Raw genomic sequence first — 16,987 nt, forward strand, 5'->3', positions numbered from 1 at the left:
TTGAGGATATTGACTCTATTTTCATCCTTGTATCCTTCATATTAAACACTCAACAATATATTGTAAATGGTGAATGAATAAGTACTGAGATTGAAGTTAGAAAAACTGGGTTTGTATTTAGGCTCTATCTCTTGAATGACCATCTTACATTGAACAATTGGGGTAATTTTAAGGAAGCCATTTAATTTACCTTAATCTATTCTCTTCTAATACATTGAGATAATCATGCTGACTTATATATCTCATAAGCGTGGTACAAAAAGAGTACCACTTTCTTATAAGTATCTTTAAATTTCAGACAATTATCTTGAAAAATTGATAACCATTGTTGAGATCATTATTGCCAACTATTTTTTAGGGGTAATAACTGTTTATATATGTCTGCAATGAGATAATTTTGAAACTAAAAGAGATAAGATATACACATAAAAGCATACTTAATGATATATAGTTGGATAGGTTGAGGATAAAATAGTATAAAGGCAATAAGTGGCTTAGAATTTCAGAGGACCATTACCCATTCCAGTGGCATTCAGGAGGAGTCTTATGGGAAGGCTGGGAAGTACACTGGGCCTTGAAGTGAGAATAAGTCTGGAAAAAAAAAGAGAGGAAAAGATAGTTTTGACAATCAAAGTGGTGAAAGTTAGAGATTTGCACAGTGTGTGTCATAACTATGAGGACATCTTGACTACACTATGGATGATTTGCATATGGTATTGTTAGAAAATGAAGTTGAGATGGTGAATAGGGTCTTACATGCTGGACTGAAGACCTACTAAGCAGTATCAATGAGAATGCCAGGCTTTCAGGCTTGACAATATTTACCTTCTACAACTTAATATGGAGAAGAGAATGTAGCTGCAATACCAATTAAGAGAGTCCAGTAGTGAGATAATGTGAGTAGAGATAGAAGAAGTGGAAATTAACATAATTAATAAATTTGGACCCAGACAGGTTATCTTTTTAATAGAGAAGAATTTCCTGTGGTTTCATATTAAACTAGTGGAGTGGTGAGTTACAAGGTAATGGACAATTGCTCAGTTTTGCTTTTTTCCTACCCATTCCCAATTCCTCCCGGTTCTAGAAAGTAACACACTGATTTTTATCCTGGCAACTATTCATGTCTTTCCTTCTTTCAGTCCACGTGGTTCAGGCCATGTTGATTTTACCCCTGGATATAGAGTCTTGGATTAGTCGTCTCCCAAACACCACATAGTAATGGAGACAAGTCAGTGAGACATAGTCTTGGAACTTTGGTTAAAACTAGGGAGGAAAAGTTGGTATTGCTGAAAAGACAGAATGTCTAGCAGGAAGTGCTGGCAGTCATCTGGCCATGTGCAGTGAAACACCTTTCCAAGAATGGAGCCAATACAGAAGGAAGCAGCCTAAAGAATGGAGAGAATACTAACTTAGAACCCTGGAAAAGTCGAGCTTTTTAGTTTTCTGCCACTTTCAATTGACAAGATCTTAATGAGTACATAGGCATTAGAATAATTAAATTTTATGTTTTACATCTATATCAGTTTCCCAGGGGAGGCATAAGAAAATACCAAGATCTGGGTGGCTTAACAACAGAAATTTATTGTTTCACAGTTTTGGATGTTACAAGTCTGAGATAAAAGTTTCACCAGGGCTGTTTCCTTTGGAAATCTCTGTGGGAGAATCTGTTCAATGTCTCTTTCCTAACTTCTGGGGGTTTGCTGTCAGTATTTGGTGTTCCTTATTTGGTGTTCCTTGGCTTACAGATGCATCACCCTGGTCTCTACCTTCATCCTCTCATGGCATTCTGCCATGTACAGTCTGTCTCTGTGTGCAAATTTCTCCTCTTTAGAAGGGCATAATCATATTGGATTAGGGCCTGCTTTAATGATCATATCTTACCTTGATCATCTGCAAAGATCCTATTTCCAAATAAGGCCACATTCGTACGTTTTTGGGGTTAGGCCTCAACATATTTTTGGGGGACAGAATTCAACACATAATGGCATCCAATTACTTTCCATGTTTATAGAAACAGTTGGAAATTAATAACCTCTGATGCTCCCAAAGTAATCAACAGATACAGATGAAACATTCAGCTTTCTTGTCTTCAACAAATCTTTCCTTCATTCAACTTCGTTAGCATTCATTCTCAAATTGTGTCTTATCACCCAAATAGTTACTAAGGTAAAACACACAGAAAACACTCAGTGTATGCATTAAGTGTAGAACTATTCCATGGATGAAAAGCATTTGCTTCCATAGGGTTAAAGGAAGTGCTTACAGGTTGTATAGATATCCGGTATTTTTATTTTGTAAGGCCAGCCACGCACAATGCCATCCATTTGAGTTATACTGCTTTCAGTGTCAAAGACTGAGATGAATTACATGTTGTTGTGTCTTATCACAAAGAGCAAAATGGCTCTAGCTTCTTGTGCCACCCTTGCTTGGATGTTGTTGATTTTTCTCATAGTTGTTACAGATAAACGATACATTACAACTGAATGTGCTTCCTGATAGCATTTGGTAATAGGAATGTAATAAGATGATCAGTCTTCAGAAGCCAGAAATGACCACCACAGAAAAATAGTTGGCTAGGGTTATTATCTAAACAATCTAAGTAGTTATATGTGAACCATAGGGTATTGAGTATAATATCCCTTTCTAGGCTTGGTGCTTTAATGGTATATTGCTGTTTTTTCTGCACTAGCTGGTCGAGTGACTTGTTGATGACTTCATTAATGGGCGTCTTCATGACATAACCAAAACCAGACAAATCTTGGGGTCCTTAAAATACAAGATTTGAGAAAACTTATCTTAACGCTTTGAAGTAATTGAAATACTATGGTTGTATTTGCAAAGGGTAAGTTCTTTGATGAAAGTCATTGGATAAATACTGCCTCATAGTTTCCTGTCAATGACAGAGGAAAATCAACAGTAAGTCAATGAACATAGGCACCTACTGTATTTCAGGATGTTCTTACAGAAGAACAACACAGAGATAAAGTAGAAAGATTATAAGTTGTAATGCCAGATTATACCTGGGTTTAAATCCTGGTTCAGCTACTTGCTAAACTCTATGATCTCAGAGCTACACTCCACTCATGTGAAAAATAAAGAAAATTCCTCCATCATAGGGTTGTTGTGAAGACTAAACAGCATAAGATGCAAAAACACAAGAAAAATGACAATCACAGCTAATAATTCAACAAATGGCAGCTATTACTGTTATGAAAGGGTAAATAACATAATACTAAATTTCTTCTTAAGTTCTAAAAATATTTTGGAAAGGTACATTTAAGAGTTCTTTATTGAATCTGTGGCTATTCATGTATTTCTCCAGTGGTCTAGTTGCTACTGTTATATCCATGGCTTGGTCTCTCGGAAGAAAATGACAAAGTGTTTTCAGTAAGCTTTATACTAGTTCCAGTTTGTTTCTTAGATTGCAGTGCCTTAGGTTGAGTTCCCCAAAATTAGTGTGTAAGAAGAGGATTCATGTAGAAGAGATTATTTAGTGCTCCCAGGAAAGAGTGTCAAGGAACTGTGGGATGCTGGGCAAGGAAGGAAAAGAAGCTAAGGAGGGTACCATATTGGTGAAGTCCCAGGTGGAGTCATTAAAGGGGTGTCCCACAGGGGAGCTTTATAAATTGTGCCTCAGAATTGTTCCCATCTCAGTCAAGGGAGCTGGGTTTTTCTACTCCAGCATTAACTAATCAATCATTGGCTAAGGTGACAGTGCACAGTACAGAATTCAAGGGCATCTGGAAACATGCCTACAGTATCCCCTGCAAATGTATCATGCAAAATTTAGTAGAAATATTTTCCATGTACATTTATACTGCACATACACTAAAAGAATGGCAATAGTGCATATAGAAATACACATACAGATGAGAACTTCAATTCTTCAATTTCTCCAACTTCTCCAGCTTCTACAATTTCTGCAACTTCTATTTCAACATCAGAAATTAGAAGTGTGAAGCATATTTTCTAGTGTCAGATCTGGGGAAAAGGGTCAGAATTCCTAACAGACAAATAACCTTCTAACTGCTCTTAAATGTTTACCTTCAACAGGAATTATATTATTATCCAACTAGTTATAGAAAAAGAAATAACATAGACACTACCTAAAAATGCAAAGCAAACCAAGGCAACTTATTAAGTGTAGGCACAGACAGTATTGACGTATTGTCATCATAATATTATTTCCCCCATAATTAGGTTTAAATAGAAATGACTTGCTGAACATCTACTGCTTATGTCATATAATTTATAGGCAATATGATATCAACTATTATTAATTTAACAGTTAAAGGCAAGAAAAAGATTTACATTAGGCAAATTCTTATAATTCACTTTATTATTTTATTTTTGGCAAAAATTTATGAGGGCCTTTGTTCAAATCCTTGTGAAAACTTCGTGTGTTTGTAATATGGACTCTTAGATTGTAAAGGTAACTGATTCTTATTTGTCTTACTTATTTTGTTCCAATAATAGACTAACTTGATAAGTAAGAAGTGAATCACTCCTACAGTTGTCAAAGCTGATGTTTTACAATCTTGTAAAATTTCAGCTCTCCCCAAACAACAAAAAATAGAATGAAAGATAATAAAAAGTACACACACAAAGATACTGTTATTTTAGGCAAAATGTGTAAAACTTTATTATCTCTACAAATACATATATTTGTAGATACATTCCTATATTTTCCCTTTTCTGTGTATTATTTTCTCTTTAATTCAGGATTTAAATACATGGCTTTCTCCGTAGATTACTATAATAAACTATTACATATTCTAACTCCCTTCATTCTCTTCTTCAATTTTTCTAATATTCTTTTCATTCGTTTTTTCGCTCTGTTGCCCAGGCTGGAGTGCAGTGACGTTATCTAGGCTCACTACAACCTCCACCTCCCAAGTTCAAGTGATTCTCCAGCCTCAACCTCCTGGATAGCTGGGATTACAGGCATTCACCACCGTGCCTGGCTAATTTTTGTATTTTTAGTAGAGACAGGGTTTCACCATATTAGCCAGGCTGGTCTTGAACTCCTGACTTCACGTGATCCACCCATCTTGGTCTCCCAAAGTGCTGGGATTATAGGTTAATCTCAAGCATATCTTCAAACACTTCCTTTCCTTGCACTAGAGCCTTCAATGGTTCCTCATTACTTATAGTCATCTTCACATTTAAGGCCATTTATGATGATATCCTCTAATCCAATCTTTCAGATTTACTTTCCACTTCTTTTGATTGAGTTAATTTAAATAGCTTACATGAATACAATGCTATTTTTCTTAATTCTCTACCTTTGTTTTCCCAAAATTGCCTGCACTCTCATCCCTGCCGATTAAAATTTCACCTAGCTGATAATACCTAGAAATATAATTATTTCAGAGTGTGGTAATTTTTATTGACATTTTTATGATTTTCTGTGCTTTCTAAGTTTTCTATACTAAATTTTTTAATATTCAGAACGAAACAATGAAGTGTATAATCTCGGTCTTTCAAGAACTGACCCCTGTATCGCCATCTTTCTGAAGCCTTCACTCATTCTCAGTCTCTTCTTTCTCCAAAATCAGGATACCTTTATTATGTTTGCTGGTTATAAATATAATAAAAGCTCATTGTAAAATAATTTAACAATACAAAATGTATAAAGAAGTAACACAAATATCCCATGACAAGCTAAGTGTATATCTATATCTATACATCTATTAATATATATACACACACAAAATTGAAACAGTTCTGAACATATTTTTTCATAGCCATTCCCTATTTTTCTTTCTTTTTGATTAATTATATATCATTAACATCTTTCTCTGTCAACACAAATAGTTCTATTTCATTATTATTAATGGCTGTATATTCATTAAACAAATGACCAATATTGTGTTGATGGACATTTAGGACATTATCCAGCTGTTTACAGTTACAAACCAATAAACATCCTTTCACTTAGACTTTTTTGGTACCCCTTCCAATTAATTCCTTGGGAAAGATTCTAGCATTGGACCTGATGCCTCAAAGGGCATACACGTTTAAAATGTTAATAGACAAGCTAAACTGCCTTCCAGAAAATTGGACCAATTTGCATCTATAGCAACAATGTGTGGAAGTCTCTGTTTTCCCATTTTTTTATAACATTGGGTGTTGTTATCCATTTAACAAAACTGATTATTAGATAATCTTCTATTTAAATGGATCATCTATATTTTTTCTTTGGCAAAATACCTAATAAAATATCTGTTTTTTATCAAGACATTAACCCTGAAAGAACACAGATTGTATTTATTAATTTTTCTAGATATTTGGCAATTATTTCTAAGTCCTACTTCTTAAAAACACAGATGCATTTAGTGCATATTTACATTTATTTGCCACTTAGTATTCTTAAAATTTTACCAGAGCATTCTTATATCTTTTGTCTCTCCTGCAATACTATCCCTCTAGTTCCTCAATCTGTCAACATAATGATAGTCAATGACGGCAACGAAAGCCGAAGAATAAGGCATTTGCATCTCAGTTATAATATTGCTAATATAAAAGAACTGTTTTCTTCTTTCATTAACAGCCTGGGGCATGTGAGCCTGGGATATTGCTGAGGAAATTCTCATTGAGTCTAATATTTAGAGAATATTCCCGTTTCTATTTGTAATGAGTCACACAAACACAAATTATGTTAGGATACAAGCTTAAGGGGTTAGCAGTGTTTTAAAAACAAGTGTCAGACTCATGTGAAACACCTGGTGAGATGTAAATTTTTTTGCTTGAATAGTTCTAACATTAGTACTGCACAGATATTAGGAAGTATAATCTTTTGTCTAAAAATTAGTACTTAGTACTGTATCAATGCAAAATAATCATAAGTTATCTGCTATTAAATTTAAGACATACATTTTTAATTAGTGTCTCTATTTCTTGAATTTGGGGGTAAAGTATTCATTATGGATGGAAACACAGGAGCCTGGAATTGTATTAGTGGCTCTATTAGCTATTGGCCTTACTTAGGGTAGTAACACAAACTTTCTGTGTCTCAGTTTTTTCATCTCCGTGATGAAATAATTAAATTATATATTACTGAAGGCTTATTCCCTTTTACCATGTTACTATATCATGGGCCATTATAATATGATGGCTTTGGAGTACGTATAGGTCCAGGAGTGCAATTCATGTAATTTAAACTGAAAATAAAACTCTTGAATCAAACACATTCTTATTTTTTGCTTCTCTGAAGAGCTTTATTTTTTTAGAACTATGCATATCTATAACTTATTTTTAAAAAGGCAACTGAGATTATCTCGATGGTCAAATTATAGGGTTGTTTGTTTTGTTCTTTATACATTTCTATATTCAAAAATGAATACAACTTCTAAATTTCTTCACTGAGATATTTATATGCATGTAAAATGTATGGACATTAACTGGAGTGATTTTGTGCCAGGACTCCTGGAATGAAATCCAAGAATCCAGGATTCTTATTCTGTCTTCTCCATTCACGCTCTGACCTCAGGAACATCCCATAATTTCCTTTATTCTTTAACTCAGCAACATCTTTACTAAGCACCTCTGCTGTGATGAAGTTTTAGAGGTTCATATTCTCTTTTTGTTTATTATTATACTTTATGTTCTAGGGTACATGTGCACAAGGTGCAGGTTTAGTACATATGCATACATGTGCCATGTTGGTATGCTGCACCCATTAACTCGTCATTTACATTAGGTATATCTCCTAATGCTATCCCTCCCCGCTTCCCCCACCCCACAACTGGCCCTGGTGTGTGATGTTCCCCTTCCTGTGTCCAACTGTTCTCATTGTTGTTCAATTCCCACCTATGAGTGAGAGCATGCGGTGTTTGGTTTCTGTTCTTGCGATAGTCTTGCTGGAGACATCGAAGTTTCCAGCTGCCATCCATGTCCCTACCAAAGGCACCATGGACACTCATCCTCTCTGGACGGCTGCATAGTATTCCATGGGTGTATATGTGCCACATTTTCCTTAATCCAGTCTGTCACTGATGGGACATTTGGGTTAGTTCCCAAGTCTTTGCTATTGGTGAAAAGTGCCACAATAACATTACATCGTGCATGGTTCTTGTATAGCAGCATGATTTATAATCTCTTTGGGTTATGATATCCAGTTGATGGGATGGCTGGTCAGTATGTACTCTCTATTCTAGATCCCCTGAGAGTCACCACACTGTCTTCCCACAAGGTTGGAAACTAGTTACAGTCCCATCAACATTGGTAAAAGTGTTTCTATTTTTTCCCACATTCTCTCCAGCACCTATGTGGTTTCCTGAGCTTTTTATGAGGCCATTTCTGAAGCTGGTGGTGAGATGGTATCTCATTGTGGTTTAATTTGCATTTCTCTGATGGCCAGTGATGATGAGCATTTTTCATGTCTGTTGCTGCATGAAATGTCTTCTTTCTGGAGAAGTGTCTACTTTGTGTTTGCCCACTTTTCTGAGTGGGGTTGTTTGTTTTTTTCTATGGGAATGTGTTTGAGTTCTTTGTAGGTTCTGGATATTCGCCCTTTGTCATATGACGTCGATTGACAAAAATTTCCCCCACTATCTGTAGGCCTGGCCCCCTGTTCACTCTATTCGGTAGTTTATTATTGCTGTGCAGAAAGCTATCAGTTCTACATTAAGATCCCATCTTGTCAACTTTCGCCTTTTTGGCCCATTGGCTTAGGTTCTCTGGTGTCTTTCAGACCATGAAGTCCATCTGCCCGAATTACCTGCTGTTCTGAACTGTATTCATTACGTCTTCTCTCTCTCAGGGTTTTAGGTTTAGGTCTAACATTTAATCGTCTATCCACTTGAATTAATTTTTGTATAAGGTGTAAGGAAAGGATCCAGTTTCAGCTTTCTTCATTACGGTAGCCAGTTTTCCCCCAGCACCCATTATTAAATAGGAATCCTTTCCCATTTCTTGTTTTTGTCATGGTTTGTCAAGACCAGAGGGTTGTAGATGTGTGGGTATTATGGTTCTGGGGTGTGTTCTGTTCCATTACGTCTCGGTTTATCTGGATCGTTGGTGCCAGTTACCATGCTGTTTTGGTTACTGTAGCCTTGTAGTATAGTTTGAAGTCATGTAGCATGATGCCTCCAGGTTTGTTCTTTTGGCTTAAGATTGTCTTGGCAATGCACTCTCTTTTTGGGTTTCATATGAACTTCAAAGTAGTTTTTTCCAATTCTGTGAAGAAAGTCATTGGTATTAACGGGGATGGCATTGAATCTATAAATTACCTTGGGCAGTATGGCCATTTTTATGATATTGATTCTTCCTGTCCATGAGCATGGAATGTTCTTCCGTTTGTTTGCCTTTCTATCCTCAGCTTTGTGATGCTGGGACTGCAACTCTGAAAACTGCCTTGTTCTCTTGCCACCTGGCTCCCTGTCAGGTTTTGCCATTGGGGAAACTGGAGAGTGGGAGAAGGGGAGATAGGATTCAAGTCTCCCTGTGTGCTTGCTATTACTCCGTGTCTCCCCACCCAATCCCTTCACCTTGGCAGCAGTAGTTCTTTCCAGTGCCCATGCTGTTTTTTATTTATTTATTTTTCTCTTTTGGTTTGTTTCTTGTTTATTGTTTTTGCATTCCCAAAAGTGCCTCATTACAATCCCTCAGAGATGCCAGCAGCCACCTAGAATGCCCCTTGTTCAGAGGTCTGAATCCCAACTTTTCCCATTGTTGCCCACTCCTCCACTCCTGGTATACCACAGATACCAGGCCAGCACCCCTCCTTGTAGATCTGAGTCCATCGGATTCCCCCTACAAACTGCAGAGTTCTCTGAGCTCAACTCAACTTCAGCCCTGTCCCTTGCTTCTTCCCAGGAAGCGGCTTACTTTGGCCACTATCTTTGTTCTATCCCCCAGTACCTATTTAACCATTTATATTACATCCTTTCTGTTGAAACGTCTAGTGTGATTATGGATCCTGACTGTTAAGTAACTTCTGTGGAGAAATATGAGGTTCAGCGTTTACTTGTTAAGGCTGGGGGCTGTAGGGCAACTGGATTTTGAGTGCAGTAGGCAGTTGGAAATCCTAGACTGGAGCTCAAAAATCACATTAAGAGTAGAAATATCAGAATAATCTGTTTCCTCATTTACATAAAACTGGGATTGGTAGAAACAATCACTTTTAGCTTTCAATGTTCTGTATTTAAACAGAGACATATAGACATGTATAGTTCCTTGTTTTAAATAAAGATGGGCTTGACCATAAAAGTAGCTGAACAGCTGACTTACCTCTGGATATCTCAAGTTATAGAACAATCAGGAAAGTATAAAAGTTTGGAGAAAAGTCTTCAAGCTTCATGCCATCAATTAAACCAGAAATTTTATGTGGTGGCAATGTGGCCTGTAAAGTTTTGAGAGTGGTAGTAGAAGTGCAAATGTCCTCATGATTTTGAGTGGCTTGAGTAAAATTGGATTGAAGATGCTACATGCAATAGTATCCCACAAACAAGAGCTTGGAGTAGATGAGCAGTTGTCCATTATCACTCCATGAGAGGCTGTCTCTTTCCTTCTACCAGTTTTCACAAAAGGAAATCTAAATACTACTGGAGAGTTCTAGACATTAGGCTAAAGTCTTTTTAGATCCTAACAATGAGAGACCAAGAGAAAGGTTGAAACAAACAAAACACTACAAAAATCATATCATAGAATGATTAAGTCATTAAAAACTTTCCAGTATACTTGAGACATCTATTCCCCTTACATTGTCATCCGATTGAAGTGGTCATTGTAGCTAATAAGTTGATATGAGATGGTACTTTTGTAAAAGATGCTGCCTTTGGGAAAGACTCATATGTGCCTTTCTAAGGTGATAAGTTCAAGGGAAACCTCACCGAGACACTCCAATGATTTCAAGATAGTTTAAATAGGCGTGAAATGCTCTATTAAGTGCTCTTAAGTTAGACTTCCTCAGCCTGATATTTAGAGGCTTAAAGTCGGAAAACCTTTTATCAAATACAACAAAACATGAGGCAAGATCAAGAGAAGTGTTTATAAAACCAGTCTGAGCATCATTTTACAGTTTATAATGTGTTAGAATGATGAAGGAGCACATTATACAGTTATAAGAGATTTTTTTCATTTCCTGTTCTTTAGTTTGACTGTGACCTTCCTTCTTTCAGTCTTTTCCATTGTTTCATAGTCATTTATTTGGCAGGAAATATTTCAAGTATTTTATTTTATGATAAAAAGTCTGTCAGTTTACCTTTGAGATTTGATGTTAATATTTTATTTTTCATTAGTTCTGTTTCTTAAAGTGTGGTTAATTCTATTACACATAAGAATAAAAAATGTTCAGCTCTAGACCAAATCTATAAAGCAGATCTTACAGTGGTTTGAGCTTATGTTCTAAGATATTATAAAACATTTTCATTTTACATATTTTAGTCTGAAGTTTTAATTTAATATTTATAAGCTTCTTTTATTTTGTAATTAAAATAAAATTTATATACAAACTAAAATATAGAAACTTCAGGAATAACATCCTTGTCATAAATATGAAGTTGTTATGTTCTGAATGTCTGTGTTTCTCCAAAAATTCATATGTTGAAACCTAACCCTGAAGGAGATAGTAATAAGAGGTGGGATCTTTGGGAACCCCTCATGGATAGGATTATTGTCCTTTTAGAAGGGCTTGAGGGAGCCTCTTTGCCCCCTTTGCCATGTGAGGTCACCATGAGAAGATGGCATCTATGAAACAGGCCCTCACCAGACACTGAAGCTGCTGATGCCATGGTCTTAGACTTTCCAGTCTCCAAAACTGTAAGAAATAAATTTCTATTGTTTGTAAATTACCAAATCTCAGGAATCTTGTTACAGTTACAAGGATAGACTAAGACAAATTGATAGCAAGAAGTGGGGTGCTGCTGTAACAAATACCTACAAATATACAGAAGTGGCTTTTGAACTGGGTAGTGGGCAGAGGCTGGAGCAGGCTAGAAAAAGACTATATTACTGTGAATGGACTAAGAAATGACTCAGTATCTGGTGAAATAAGGGCTTGTGGAGTCCTAAACTATTTTTTTCAGTACCCAATTATTGTTTCGCATTTTTAGTTCTTGGCTCAGAAGGAGTGTTTTAAAAAAGACTCTCTTACTTAAAAAATACAAAATACATTGGTTTTCTTTGAAGTTCAATATTTGTTATAAGACTGGACACAATTTTGATGGAATAAGTGCCTGAGCAATGAACAGTTTGGCAGAGACAGATTATCTCAAAGCTATGGTAACCAGAAAATGTACTTGTATTACAGGTCATATCAGTGCATCAGTGTGGAGGCCTAGACAGAAGAAACTTACTGAATAAGCAAGGTTTAGCAGTGAAATAAATCACAAGAAGGAAGTAGTTGCATGTGGATCAAGCCCTAGTTTGGAAATGCAGATCATATCCATTCATTCTGCATGGTTATTAATGAGCTTACCGAATCAGAAAGAATGGCCTAGCCCTGAGACATCTTCTTGCCATGAGATGTTTGTTAAAGTGATGCTGTTTACCTTGATCCCAAAGTAAAGAATCTTGTCTCAAAAAAACTTCAAAACAATGTTTAATGAAAGTAAGACAGAGCTGGGGATTAAGGGAACTGACTTAATTTGTTCTCAGCTACTTATCAGCTGCCAGCTGCATGATCGGAGGAAAGTCACTGCCATTCTTTGTGATGCAATTTTCTATTCTGTATAAAATGGCAACTTAATTTCTAAAAAGTCTGTGATGTTTGTAGTAAAATCTTCCTGTGTAAAAGTATTCATAAAAGTTTTGAAAAGTTAAAAGTTTTGTAGTAACCCAAATCATTACTAATGAAACAATCGGCATTATTATTCAAATTACCATTAGCATTGTGGACTTTGGTAACTTAGTAAGAAGAGTTAAAATTACCTGTCTTCCAATAAAGAGGCATAATATAAACACAAAACTTTAAAAGATAATATGGCTATGTAAAATATAAAGAAATATATCATAAAGATAGTAGTAATTTCTAAGAAAAAAAAACTCCTCTGTATATGCAAGGTAATTATGATTACAAACTTGTACAGTAGTTAAGCATCTTTACCCATCTGTGAGGTGGTGACTGAAATTGGGCATGCAAGTGCCAAGATGGAGATTACTTAGGACTTGTTCCTGTACGGAAATTACATTTGGAAAACTCTGGCCTAGCTCTTGATGTACTAAAGAGAAGATAAAAGAAAATGTCACTTTCCCTCCCTTTCATGATGTATGATCTTCAAACCTAATGGCGTCTTAAAATTCTGTTTTGAATATTAGATGCTGAAAAGTTAACTCTTTTTTCCTTTACATTTTTTTCAGGTATCCTGACCTTACCATGTCTATCATACATAGATGCTTTTGACTGATTAGGTACATGGAAGCATAAGAAAGGAAAATACATTAATTTTCTAACTATTAGCTGGATTTCCATCCATCTGTTATTTCTCTTCTCTCTCTGTATTCACTAATATTATCTATTCACCAGTCTATCCTTATCTATTATCTATCTGTCTATGTGGCTGTACTATATAGCAATAACCTTTATTTGTATACATGCAAAGAGACACATCTGGAATATTTTTCAGCAAACATTAATAACTTTTGTTTTTGGGTGGTGGGATTTTGGAGATAGTTTACTTTCTTCTTCATACTTTTATGGATTACTTGATTTTTTTTACTTAAAAAAGGTATACGACTTTTGGAAAAAAGTAGTTTTCTTAAAATAAAGTAAAATAAAACGTTTTCATTGGTAACATGAAATAATAACAGAATCTACCTCATGGTATTATAATAAGAATTCAATGAAATTATAGGAGTTTCCCAGTATCCACTTTGGGACACTGGTGATACTTAGGTGTATTATTAATTTAGTCTTTTTCCCTAATCATATTTAATAATGTGGTCATTATGCTCTTTTTGTTGATGTATACACTGAACATACTAATGTATTTTCTGGGATTGGTGGCAAATATTGTCTTTCATGAAAAAATTTTGACTATGATTTGAAGACTTGTACATAAAATAATTTAGAGGTAACTTCAGCAATCAAAGTGAGACAGAAAGAGCAATGTAGTAGATGGATAAGATAACGTTTATACAGAATAAGAATAATTTATGGATTAGGAAAGAATTCAAAATGTTAAAATCTAATCATAAATGGAAAAAAACTAACATAACTACAAATATTTTTTTCCTACTCCATCTGAAGCTGTATCAAAAAATCCATTATTATATCCATCTTGGCATGTTTGTATTATAGTAACATCTAAAATAAGGAGCATTTTCATGTAAATTTGCCAATAAAACACATAAAACAAGACTGTGAGTGCTCAAGACTGAAATGCAGCAATCTGATGGGATTCTGTTGGAAAAAGTCAATAGCAATTAGGAAAATAAACACAAGCTCACTTTTGGTTCTCCCAAATTAAAGATTTTTCCTGTGTGTGTATGTGTGTGTTTGTGTGTGTGTGCGTATTACAGTAGTAATTCCCAAAGGGAAGTAACAGCAATATTTGTAAACTGATTGTAAACTGATTGTAAACCAATTCTTTGTCTATAAGATTTCTGACTTACAGAATTCCTGATATGATATTCATATTCTCTTGCTTTTATTTGCTTCTTCTGTTATTTTGTTAAAATACTCTCATTCTCAATTTTCATTTATTTTCACAATAGTTGGGTAATTTTCCACCTTAGATGAAGTTCTTGCCTTTAAAATTTTCCTACAGTTATTAACTCCTTTTTACAATTAAAGACTGAGCTGCTTCAATATGAAGTGTTTACGAGCAGAAGACTTGCAAACCCAAGTCAAGTATTAAAGATCCATTCTAACTAAGGCAGGGATCTGTGTCTCCTTCATTTGCCTTTAGATATAAGAAATGTAAATATAAAACACAATATTCTCTTGGAGGGAAATGAAGGCCTCAGTCAACTCAAAGTTCTCAGATCCATTGGCAATGATCAAATCTTAGGAATGGGGAGCTGGTGAAGCCTTATCCTATGTGGACTTCCTTTTCAGTGTCTCGACTCCCTAGCCAGTTATCAAATCACTTGTAAGGAACACAGTAATTACTTGTCACAGTAAACTGTATTCTTTGAACGAGAATGTTTTACAGTGGTTTTACTCTGACTCTTTAGAGATACTCTATAATCCTTTAATGTGGAGACTGAGACTCCGGTTGTTTTATGAGATGACTCAGTAAAAGTGCCTTGAGTATTCCCTGGACATTGGAAATACTCAAGAGTTGTTAATTTTCTTACCTTTTTTTCTAGACTGAGAAGGTTAATATACATGGCTCACTTTGTTAATGCAAATCTAATGAATTTTCTGGGTCATGATATTGAAAAGAGCAATATATATATGTGTATATATATATATATACTCAGTCATTCAGAGGAAAAAGGAAGTGTTCTTAGTCCTGAGTCATGAATTTCCCATTAACATTTTAATTCTTTAATCCATAGAGGAAGCCATGGCTGGCTAATAATATATAATAGAAAGTTTACCTATAAATCTTCTGAAAAATACATTACATATATAATAAAAGTATAGTCATATTTTAAAGTAAAATGAGAACTTGTTTTATATATAACATCCTGTAGTGTCATGAGACTTTTTAAGTGCATAATTAATTTTATTACTCCCTTATTAATTTTGAGCTGGAGTTCTGGGTTAAAATGGATAGATCTAGATGTTAGGACCATCTTAAGAAAAACAAAAGGGTTAGAGCCTATGTTTTCATCATTGCTATTTTGGGAACCATCAAGATTTCAAATGTTTATTATTTAAATTTCCTTCCTTTTGTTTCCAGAAAGTAACAAATATAATCTAAAAACCAATGAAAATGGCATTTTTTTTTTTTTTAGCCGTGTGTTCTGAATATAAAGATTGCAAGAAACTCTCTCTTTATCTATCTCACACTTTAGAAGAAGGTGACTGGCACACGAAAATGAAGAAAATACTATTGGAAAACTTCCTTAAAGAATGAAGGTTATTGAAATAACAAAATATGACAGAGAAAGAAGATTCTGTTAAAAACTGGTATAGCTGCTTTTAGGTAACATTGCTATTAAAGGGAAACCTTATTCATATTTCTCAGCCCACAGCATGTATAAAATTAACAGTTAAATGAAGAACATAGAATGAAAAAAGAAGTTAAAAATATATCTTGATAAAATGTTCCCTTTCCCCTGTAAAACTTGTAAATCAGCCACAGGAACCTCCCACTGGTGCCGAACTCTCTCTGAAAGTAGACCCTTCGTCTACTCTTCCCTGGAGCCTCCCACAGGTTTCATACCTCATTTAAATTCCCTTACCTATACACATTTCTCCCTATCACTCCTTCTTAACTGCTCGACTGGCACTGAATATTATAAAAAACTAACAAAATAAACAAACAAATATGTATGAGAAATAATACAATAAATGTTTGACAGAGGAAAAATAATTTCTATTGAAATTCTAATTTTGAGTCTCTGCATTTTATAGTCAGGTAGACCTTATCTTAGAGCCCCTTGCTGCTCAAAGTGTAGTAATGAGAAGAGCAACCTTGCATCACCAGGGAGCTTGTGAGAAATGCAAAATCTCAGACTCCATCCAGACCTTCTAGATTAAAATCTGCATTTTCGCAAGATCTCCATGTGTGTCATATGCCCATTACAATTTTCTAAAACTTTATTTGAAAAAAACCTTTGCTCAGCCTACCCAGAAAATGATATCAAAAGATAAGATTTGAAACTAGAAAACTGGGCACAGTGACTCATGCCTGTATTCCCAGCACTTTGGGAGGCCTAGGCTGGTGGATCACCTGAGGTCAGGAGTTCGAGACCAGCCTGGCCGACATGGTGAAACCTTGTCTCTACTAAAAATACAAAAATTAGCCAGGTGTGATGGCGTGTGCATGTAGTACCAGCTACTTGGGAGGCTGAGGCAGGAAAATCTCTTAAACCCAGGAGGTGGAGGTTGCAGTGAGCCGAGATCGCTCCATTGCACTCCAGCCTGGGT

The 16,987-nt window shown here is 35.3% G+C and overlaps 1 pseudogene; it reads right to left on the minus strand.

The window, feature by feature from the left end:
- Positions 1-525: 525 nt before the first annotated feature.
- Positions 526-16,987, minus strand: part of LOC108542016 (40S ribosomal protein S10 pseudogene) — a 25,892-nt pseudogene continuing 9,430 nt past the window's right edge.

Source organism: Rhinopithecus bieti, unplaced genomic scaffold (assembly GCF_001698545.2).
Source record: "Rhinopithecus bieti isolate Rb0 unplaced genomic scaffold, ASM169854v2 scaffold_1561, whole genome shotgun sequence".
NCBI classification, from domain to species: Eukaryota; Metazoa; Chordata; class Mammalia; order Primates; family Cercopithecidae; genus Rhinopithecus; species Rhinopithecus bieti.